The sequence below is a fragment of the Euprymna scolopes genome, chromosome 3 (genome assembly GCF_053919585.1).
Source record: "Euprymna scolopes isolate OS-2025 chromosome 3, ASM5391958v1, whole genome shotgun sequence".
Classification (NCBI taxonomy): Eukaryota; Metazoa; Mollusca; class Cephalopoda; order Sepiida; family Sepiolidae; genus Euprymna; species Euprymna scolopes.
Genome location: NC_136484.1, coordinates 100,690,729 through 100,703,608, shown reverse-complemented (window position 1 = coordinate 100,703,608; position 12,880 = coordinate 100,690,729). Strand labels below are relative to the sequence as shown.

The 12,880-nt window shown below is 26.7% G+C and overlaps 1 non-coding gene across 1 annotated transcript; it reads right to left on the bottom strand.

Annotated features, from left to right (window-relative positions):
* Positions 1-323: 323 nt before the first annotated feature.
* Positions 324-526, bottom strand: LOC145264851 (U2 spliceosomal RNA). The gene has a single exon (XR_013864630.1). It is a non-coding gene; the product is annotated as a U2 spliceosomal RNA (small nuclear RNA).
* Positions 527-12,880: the final 12,354 nt, after the last annotated feature.

Here is a 12,880-nt window from a genome sequence, read left to right as displayed (position 1 = left end):
CTGAGTGTAGTATCAGTATCAGCATTTCAGCGCTTAACTGTCTCCTTTTTTGGTCTTGGTTAATGGGGGAAAAATCCTTCATTACTGATTCAATTTTTATTTTTATTACTCACTAGGGTGACTCTTTTGGGGAGTTGGTTTTCCCCCAATTTTTAACTGACCTCATCTTCAAATCTGCCCTTGTGGGGAGGCAAGTAAACAAAACAAAATAATCAGAATTTACATTTCCAGCGCATTTTATAATTAAAAAGAAGCGCCATTTCCAGAGCATTTTGAAATTAAATCAGAAATTAATTTTTCCAATAACTTTTGTAATATTAAAACTTTGTTACATTAAATATAGTACCTATTTATAATGCCTCCCCACTTGACAGATTTAGACACCAGGGTCGTTAATTAACGTGAAGAAAATGTAAAAATCGTGTCTTAGTCGTAAAGGATTCTTCACTGGGAGAGAAGACATTGGATTGTTGCGTCTAAAGAACATATGCTACATTTGATCTTAGCCAAAAGGCCAAGAAGAACAAATCATCTTTATTAGTGTTTCCTCAACAGCGACGCCAATTTTTTTTCATAATTCGTTCGAGACGAATATTGGCTGACGAAAGTTTGATAAGGATATCTTAAACGGTCGTAAATATCGGATTTGAAACCGACGGTACCAATGACTTGCCTCATCTTACAACTTTCTGTCCACTATATATATATATATATATCATATATATATATATATATATATATATATATATATATATATATATATATATATATATATATATATAAACATGTGCAAGTGAAAATATAAAATTGTAGTATGTTTATATATTTCAATTATTGAATACAGTATGGTTATGTAATAATAAATCATCCATACTTAATCATCCCAACGCAGCTGCTAAGTGTAAAGAGGTTAAATTGGAAAATATTTTCTGGTCTTTTAATCTCATCGATGAAGTGTTATAAAATTTAATAAATCTTCTGTCGCTTTAGTGTTGCTTCATGTTACCCTCCAATGATGTAGGCCTCTGTAAATTTAGATTTCACTGGAATATGGAGGCACGTATTTTCAAATAATGTTTGTATAATAGACGTACTATATATATATATATATATATTATATATACATTATATATATATATTATATATACATTATATATATATTATATATACATTATATATATATATTATATATACATATACATTATATATATATTATATATACATATACATTATATATATATTATATATACATATACATTATATATATATTATATATACATATACATTATATATATATTATATATACATATGCATTATATATATATATTATATATACATATACATTATATATATATTATATATACATATACATTATATATATATATTATATATACATATACATTATATATATATATTATATATACATATACATTATATATATATATATTATATATACATATACATTATATATATATATTATATATACATATACATTATATATATATATATTATATATACATATACATTATATATATATATTATATATACATATACATTATATATATATATTATATATACATATACATTATATATATATATTATATATACATATACATTATATATATATATTATATATACATATACATTATATATATATATATTATATATACATATACATTATATATATATATTATATATACATATACATTATATATATATATTATATATACATATACATTATATATATATATTATATATACATATACATTATATATATATATATTATATATATACATATACATATACATTATATATATATTATATATATACATATACATTATATATATATATTATATATATACATATACATTATATATTATATATATACATTATATATTATATATATACATATACATTATATATATAGATATACATTATATATATACATATACATTATATATTATATATATACATTATATATTATATATATACATATACATTATATATACATATACATTATATATACATATACATTATATATTATATATATACATATACATTATATATATACATATACATTATATATATACATATACATTATATATATACATATACATATACATTATATATATACATATACATTATATATATACATATACATTATATATATACATATACATATACATTATATATATACATATACATTATATATATACATATACATTATATATATACATATACATATACATTATATATATACATATACATATACATTATATATATACATATACATTATATATATACATATACATATACATTATATATATACATATACATATACATTATATATATATATATATATATATATATATATATATATATATATATATATATATACCAGGAAACGTACCCGTCGTTGACTGGGTTGAAACAGTCTTCCGAAAATCGACTCTGATTTACGAAAGTATGATATGCTTTAAAATTTGGGTTGAATTTAGAGGGCATCAAACCAAGGACAAAATATGATGAAAGTAAAAATAAAATAGATAAACCCCATAATTTATTATACCATACCTGTTCACACGGAAAAATTTATCGCAGTATTCTGTGGATCTATATTAAACAACCTTGTTAAACTTTGTGACATATTTCCATTCCATAGAGGTCAGGCGCGACCGAACACCCCATAATTCTATTATACCATATTTCTTCAAACTGAAACATACTTATCAAAGTATATTTACGCAGATAAATATTAAACGTCTTTGTAAAAGTTTGTGGCTATTTCAATTCTATGCAGGCCAGGCGCGAACGCAGACCCCACAATTTTATTATTTCATCTTTATTTAACTTAAAACATACTTATTAAAATAGTCTTATGTTTTTTTTTAATTTTATAATTGTTTATTTCCATACCTTGTGGACCAGGCGCGAACGCAGACCCTACAATTTTAATGAGCCACCTTCTGGCAGATCAAACATACTCATTCCTGTGTCTCGATACATCTTCCATCATTATATATAATCAGTGTTTAAAAATCGTCAACCGTATACGCGCCAATTCGCTACCAGCCACACACACATACATACATACATACATTCTCTCTCTCTCTCTCTATATATATATATATATATATATATATATATATATATATATATATATATATATATATATATATATATATATATATATATATATATATATATATATATATATATATATATATATATATATATATTAATAGATAAAAATAAAGAAGGAGATCAATTCTTTTAGAGAATACTTATCGGGATAATTTATGCTCAAATAATTTTGGATATATAATCGCTCAAATGGTTTTGACGCGTATATAGGAATCAATTTACGATAAAAAACTATACTATAATATTTATAGAGTTATTCATTCATTTAATAAGGGTTCTAAGGAAAGAGAGACCTCTTTATACCATTGTGTTTCAAAGCCAAATATTTCTTATCAGAAGAGAAGTGATTATGCATAGTTACATAATATGTATTCGACATCTAACTCTAGGTAGATTAGGAGGGAAACAAAATATTTGACATAGATAACCATTTCCAATCTATCGCCTTCTATCTTATTACACAGAACACCTATCTGAGATAATTTACAATTTGGAGAAAAGAAACGTAACTTTTCTTTCGCAGGAGTAGAAAAATTCACGAAGAACTTCATATAGAGGAAAAAATGTGAATTATATCGAAAGTTGAATCTAAATTATGGGCTGCCCTGATTGTGTGCATAAAAACAGGATCAACCCTAATCAGAGTCTACACTAATATTTCGACATGTTTGCCCTCGGTAATTAAGGATTACCGTTACAGAGTCCAGAGGGAATATCTTTAATATGCTAAATGGCGGATATATATTTTCCAAAATCGACTTATCCGATTCCTATTTACAAATTCTAAATAAAGAGGAATTTTCGCAGTTACTAGGGATAACACCTATAGAGGGGTATTACAAATTAAACAGGCGTCCGTTTGGTATTATAATGGCAACTACTATTTTTCAACAAGCTATGGACATCAAGTTGAATGATTTGAAATTTAGGTGCGTCTATCCAGACGATATCATTGTAAGGAGCGCAACAGTCGACAAACATCTAGAGCATCTCATTCAAGTATTTTAAAATATTCAGTACTTAGGGTTTAAAGTCAAAGAGTCAAAGTGCGAATTTGGTTTCGAAAAAACAAATATCTAGGACACATACTCAACCAAAATGACATACTTCCTGATCCGGATAGGTCGCTTGCAATTAGAAATATGCCAACTCCCACTAAGGTGGCGAGGCTAAAAAGTTTTCTATCTGAGCTATTTCAATTCAGACCTCTGCGAATAAGGGATTAGGCTTATATTTCTATCCATAAAACCACTAATATAATTTGATAACACAATATAAACATGGAAAGATACACAAAGTGATGTGTTTCGTTGGACATTGCCTTGGTTACTGATTTTGTCGGAATTTCTCTATTAAATGAACTTAATGTAGATTAAAGTATATCGATTTACAAGGGCGCTTATATAGTTACCACATTCTATTAGAAACTAGAGCAACACCCAGACTATATTATATAACATTTATTAAATTAAAAAAAACTGTCTGGTAGCTATGACCAAAGTATAACTATTATAAATGAATAAATACATTAACCTTTTAGACGTAGGCCTAAACTTAAATGAAGAATCATACTGGCTTTACCATGAGCCAATTCATAAGGAAACCATGTCCATTCATTCTCCAATCACCCTAGATCTTTCATTAAACCAATCGCAGGATTAATTTCGGACAATGTCTCCAACATATCGGTCAACTGTAACGTATTTTTTTTTGGTAGGATCCACCTAATTAGAATACGGTTGGTACTGGAAAGATAGGAGAAACCCAACGAGAGACTGAGAGACAACGGGATGTAGTCTACGATTACCAAGCTGACACCTTCTTCAGGGACAGTCTCCTCGTGCGATGAACCCTATGTAAATATTGTATATACATTCTCGCTCTGAATATATCTGTTCTATTTTACTTTTCTTTTGTACTTATTTATTCTTATGTGTTGACTCGAGTTTCAACAATAGCGACGAAGTACGAAAGAACCATACTGAGATATATTAATAATTAAAAACCTTCAATAATGGGGGGGTTATTGTGGAATCCAGACAAAACGGAAAAATATTAATTAAAACCGTTACTTGACAACTCCGTAGCATGCTGAAAAAAAGTCCAACAACGAAGGATACAGAACTTCATATTTAAAAGTCTTTAGAGGGCGACTAAGTATTAGTGAATTTTAACTCAGAAAAAATTGTCACTTTAAATAGAAGAACAATTAACCGAGAGACTGTTCACAAAATATAAAAGAATATTAAAAGTTGATTTTCATGTACTTCCGGGGGCAAAAACAAGAGATGAAATACAAAAAACATAAGTTTGTTTAATTTTTTTTGTTCAACTTTTATTTGTGGGTTACACAAATTAAATGTGTATTCATTGTTGCATACACGTAATTATCTAATCATGGAATAGTTATCCAAAGTCATAGCCCGATACATCAAATCACCACAGAAAAGTCAGCCGTGTCAAAATGAACAGTTGCCTTTATTAATAAATAGTTTTCGCAGAAAAAACATCAAGAAAATCAAGATGAAGTGATTGATTTATTGTTGCAAAACAAGATAAAAGACAGCAAACATCATGAAAAACAATATGAAAGATTAAAAAAAAAGGAAAAACGTTTCGCACTCCTGCAATTAGAGAACGAGAAATCTCATGAAAAATTCCAAAAAGAGACAAGAGAATTTCAAAACGGATTACACAAAGAAGCAATATAAAGCCCCAAAGACATGCAGAACAATCATTTAGAAATTCAAAGCTAATCCTTGAGAAATTAAACAATAATCGGCAAATGAAGAAAGGTTTACCTATTCTAATAATACCATATTTAATTCGCTGGAAATATCAGACGAGGAGAAACCGTTTGAATTGTATGATAAACGTTATGAGGATATTTTCTCGACAGACTGTGAAAGCTGGTCGAACTCAAGAGAATTCACTATTACTAAGAAAACTAGGTACAACGGAACAGCAAATTTGCTGATTATATTCTCACGAGGAAAACAAATGAGTTGGATTTCTCGGCGACAGTTAAATTGCTAAAGGAGCTGTTTGTACTAAAGATACTGCTTTGGCACAAGCAATGGTTATGCATGAAGGTCGCTAAATTCGATGATCAAGATTGCTTAACATATGCATTTATAGTAAATAGGCATTGTGATAACTTCAGACTGGCAGAGATTACGGTAGAGGATTTAAGCTTCTTAACTTTTGTTCAAGGACTTGTATTAACTAAGAGTTCCCAAATAAGACGTAGAGTTATGTCTAAAGTGGAATCTGAATAGAATCTTTCCTTGCAGAATTTAGCAGACAATTGCCAGCGGGCCCTAATTTTAAAGAAAAAGTCTCGGAAAATCGAAGACGCTGATATAGTTTGTATTAGAAAAATAAAAAAATGAAACCAGTCTAAATACCCATTAGCCAGAAATTGGAGGAAAATGTCGGCGTATTATAAAAATAGACAAAAAAATATAGATAAAAAAATAAAGATGAAGAAAATGTCCCTCAATATAACTGCAGAGGTTTCAACGAAAGACACTGGGAGGTAAATTGTCCATATGGAAATAATGTTTCGTGTGCAGCAAGAATGGACACACAATGCGTGTTGTAAAGCAAAAACATTCAATGGCCGAATTAGACAAACAAGTATATCAAATCAGACAGGAAATATGTAACGACTGACATATTCAGAAAAAAAAAATCTAATTTCAGTTCGATTCAGGATCAGACCTGACAATAATGAACTATGGACATTTTTAAATAGGCATCTGATAATGAAGTAAACGACACTCGCTCGTACGGTAACCGGCAAGAAAATTAACTTCGAATGCGAGCTTGTACTTCCCATGAAGCTAAACGGGACCTTTAAAAATTAAGCGTTTTTATTCTTAAAAAAAATGGAGAAAACTTGTTGGGTATGGATTTCATTCAAACATTCGAATTATGAGATAAAACTTCACACTCGTGTCGCACAAAAATAGAAAGTAACATGCAAACAAGACAGGCCATTGAAGAAGAATTAAAATACAATTCCGGACATTTTTACACCTGGTCTTAGAAGATATAGAAAGTTTGACATCATATTTAAGCTCAACGAATATACTATGCCAATTTTGTAAATAGAAACGTAACGTTTCTTTCGCAGGAGTAGAAAAAATCACGAATAACTTCATATAGTGGAAAAATGGGAATTATATCGAAAGTTGCATCTAAATTATGGGCTGCCCCGATTGTGTGCATCAAAACAGAATTAACCCTAATCAGAGTCAACACTATATTTCGACAGGGTTGCCCTTAGTAATTAAGGATTACCTTTACAGAGTCCAGAGGGTATATCTTTAATATGCTTAATAGCGGATATATATTTTCCAAAATATCCGATTCCTATATACAAATTCTAAGCTAAGAGGAATTTTCGATGTTACTAGGGATAAACACATATAGAGGATTATTACAAATCAAAAATGCGTCCGTTTCGTATTACTGGTAACTGCCATTTTTCAACAAGCTATGGACATCAAGTTGAATGATTTGGAATGTTGGTGCGTCTATCCAGACGATATCATTGTAAGGAGCGCAACAGTCGACAAACATCTAGAGCATCTCAATCAAGTATTTTAAAATATTCAGGACTTAGGGTTTAAATCAACGAGTCAAAGTGCGAATTTGGTTTAAAAAAAAACAAATACATAGGACACATAATCAACAAAAATGGCATACTTCCTGATCCGGATAGGTCCCTTGCAATTAGGGGCATGTCAAATCCCACTAAGGTGGCGAGGCTAGAAAGTTTTCTTTGGCTCGTTAATTACTACCAAGCGCTCATTACAAGAATTGCACAATCAAACAGCTCCGTTGAATAGACTATTGAAATAAGACAAGGCATGGGAATAGACAGTAGAATGTGAAAAAGTATTTGATGAAATAAGGAAAATTCTTATATCTACATGTGTTTAACCCATTACAATCCAAAACTGGATATTGTAGGTGTTAATGTTGGAGTGTTCAAGTAAACTAATTGCACACTACTTCCAGTAGAGAGAAGTTATACACAAATAATAAAAAAAGAGACTGAGTAACATTTTCCTCATAACAAAATTTCATAGATACATCTACGGGAGGAACTTTGTTAGATACGGATCATAAACCTCTAATCACAGTCTTTGGCTCGAAGATGGGATTACCCGGGTATACGGAAAATCGGTTGTTAAGATGGGGAACATCTTCTCAATTATATATTTCACAAAGCATCTATCGTCTAAAAACAATTCATGCGGGCAGTTTATTATGACTCGTACAGATTCAAAGAGAAACATTTTAAGATTCTACTATTGCAAATATCAGAGCAGATATGTGGATAAAAGCATGATAAAAATTGCAAGAGAACTGACACGTACACTTAATATAAAAAAAGAAGCTGAAAATTATGATTTCATTTTATACATAAGAAAAAAAACAAAATTGTAAGAAATTATGAAAACTCCAGGAGATCTATTTAATATGTGAGGGGGTTTTATTTTATATTGAGAGAGTAGTATTTCCGCAAATGTTGGAGAAACGAACACTCTTTAACTTTATGCGGAGCTTTACATATTGGGAGGGAATGGCTGTGGATATCGCAAACATGGTTCATAGATTTAAATGGCGTGCGATAGCAACAAAGTCAACGGCCATTGTTCACAAACCATGAACGGAGATGGATCATCCTGGGACAAAATTGCGCATCTATTTCGCTGGTCCAGTAGAATAATATAACTACTTAATAGTGGCAGATAGTTTTATAAAATGCCCAGAAATGCTACATTTAAAGAAACGTACGATTAATATCACAACAACCTTTCTACACGAAGTATGTGCTCGGTTCGGTGAGCCAGAGTATATTGTGAGTGGCAATGGGACGCAAATCCTATCTGACGAGTTTAAGTGGTTCTGTAATTTATCCAAAATTAACCATATCACAATCATCCGTGACACAACAGGCTCGAGGAAAGATTTGTTATCACCTTACAGCAAGCTCTGAAAAAACAAAACAAAATCAACTCAGGAGTCCCAACGGACAAGGCGCTTCAGCAGTTCCTACAAGTGTACAGGATTACGCCGAACCAGAAAACACTCAAACCTGTCATCCGCTGAACTAATGTTTGCCAGAAAATTTAAGTCAGCATTTGACAAACTCTTGCCGAAACAAAATATAGTAAGAAAAAAATACTTCTAGAAAAAAGGAGTCATCTCCGGAGTGGTGACACTTATCAAGTGCTACAAAGACAACCTTGCGTTCTAGGAGCGAGGCATAATAGTAAAGAGAATCGGTGAACTATTTTACATATATATATATATATATATATATATATATATATATATATATATATATATATACACACCGGGGTGCATTTAATTATCACATTTAACTCCGTTCAGATATATACAAATAATATTTGCCTATCATATTGCAAACCCATTGATGCGGCTGTTTTCGTTTGTGAAGTGAATACTTACGATAGTTCTTATAGCTTCGGCCTTTCATCCGTAAATGTTGACAACGGATCCACAAACGATGCTCAAAGAATTGTGTGAAAAAATATTAAGATCAACAGAAAGGAATAGGAGACGGTGAAATGATAACGTAAATTGCAGAACAAAGCGAGGCGCTGAAGAAGCCTTCATTTAGAATGTTATTGAAATCAACCCGCCATAATGAGAAATATAAAAGAGACAAATGTCCGAACCCATCCAAGTTCAAGTGAGATAGTAATTAGAAAAAAAAAACTAAGCGTTATAAAAGAAACTATTCCAGTAGTAATATATATATACAAATATATTGTCTAGGCGATAGAATACACATAATAAAAATATAACAGATTGTTGCATGCCTCCGTTGAAACATACATACACACAAGTGTATGTATATATATATATATATATATATATATATATATATATATATATATATATATATATATTTATATGTGTGTAATTTGTATTTATATATTTATATGTGTGTAATTTGTTCTAACCTGGTGTATACTATGCATACATTCGCAAATATTTATTTAATTATGCGTAAGCAAACTATATTACCTTTCAGCGATGTACACTTACTCAGAGATCATATACAATAATAGAAAAGGAATTGAAATAACAATAGAAAACAAAACAATAAAATCGCAAAGGTGTGTAAATAGCCATTTGGTAACTAAATCCTGATACCGTTAATAAATTATAAAATCAATCCGTAGCAAACTCTTAAAGGAAGGATAATCTCAATAACATTTGTATGCTTCACCTGGTAAAGTCTCTTTTCTATTTCCTCCCATGTAAACTCACATTCAATCTATTCATCTTTTTTATAATTTAATATTTCAATTATTAATAGTATTCTAAATGTAACAATAGAAATGTGACTTTTTATTTAAAACTGGAACACATTTAAAGAGGAAATTATTGTTCGAAGTTCCTTGGCGGTAAAATACGTTTTTATATAATAATTTCATTCATGAAAGTTCCGTATTAATAATTATTATATTATATTGGAACTAATATACAATATTAACTTAACAAGTTTTTCAAAATGACAACTACGCCAACGCCAACAATCGAAACCAAAGCTTTAAGCCCACGATTTACTTTCTTTTGCGTTAAATTCTGAGCTATGAAGACATGTACGCTACAAGGCTAAAAATAAAAACCATGAAAATTGCTATTATCTTACGCATATATTCGGAATGCTGTCGTTCGTTCTACACACGGAGACTTCCATTTCTTACATTTTCAGATTTTTGCAACGACTGTCCCCGGCTAAAAGCCACATATAAAGGTTCGAATGGTTTTAATACTAATATATATATATATATATATATATATATATATATATATATATATATATATAATAATATATATGTTATATATACATAATATATACTTTATATATATCATATATACGTTATATATATATTATATATGTTATATATATATTATACATGTTATATATATATTGTATATATGATATATATATATATATATTGTATATATGATATATATATATATATTGTATATATGATATATATATATTGTATATATGTTATATATATATTGTATATATGTTATATATATATTGTATATATGTTATATATATATTGTATATATGTTATATATATATATTGTATATATGTTATATATATATTGTATATGTTATATATATATTGTATATATGTTATATATATATTGTGTATATGTTATATATATATTGTATATATGGTATATATATTGTATATATGTTATATATATATATTGAATATGATATATATATTGTATATGGTATATATATTGTCTATATGATATATATATTGTATATATGATATATATATTGTACATATGATATATATATTGTATATATGATATATATTGTATATATGATATATATTGTATATATGATATATATATATATATATGTAATATATGTTATATATATTGTATATATGTTAAATACATTGTATATATGTTATATACATTGTATATATGTTATATATATTGTATATATGTTATATATATATTGTATATATGTTATATATATATATTGTATATATGTTATATATATTGTATATATGTTATATATATTGTATATATGTTATATATATTGTATATATGTTATATATATTGTATATATGTTATATATATTGTATATATGTTATATATATTGTATATATGTTATATATATTGTATATATGTTATATATATTGTATATATGTTATATATATTGTATATATGTTATATATATTGTATATATGTTATATATATTGTATATATGTTATATATATTGTATATATGTTATATATATTGTATATATGTTATATATATTGTATATATGTTATATATATTGTATATATGTTATATATATTGTATATATGTTATATATATTGTATATATGTTGTATATATTGTATATATGTTGTATATATTGTATATATGTTGTATATATTGTATATATGTTATATATATTGTATATATATTATATATATATATTGTATATATGTTATATATATTGTACATATGTTATATTTATATTGTGTATATGTTATACATATTATATATGTTTTACATATTATATATGTTTTACATATTATATATGTTTTACATATTATATATGTTTTACATATTATATATGTTTTACATATTATATATATGTTGTACATATATATATATATAACACATGTTATGTATATTATGTTATATATTGTATTGTATGTTATATATTGTATTATTCTTTATATTATATTTTGTGTCATATTGTATTATATATTATATATTCTTTTATATTATATGTTATATATATTATTATAGTATATATATTATGTATTATATATATTATATATATAATATATATATATTATATATATGTTATATATATATTAAATATATTATATAATTTATATATGTTATATATATATTATACATATTATACAGTTTATATTTTATATTATATATTATATCTATTATAATGTATATTATATCTATTATATTATATATTATATCTATTATATTATATATTATATCTATTATATTATATATTGTATCTCTTGTATTATATATTATATCTACTATATTATATATTATATCTACTATATTATATATTATATCTACTATATTATATATTATATCTACTATATTATATATTATATCTACTATATTATATATTATATCTACTATATTATATATTATATCTACTATATTATATATTATATCTACTA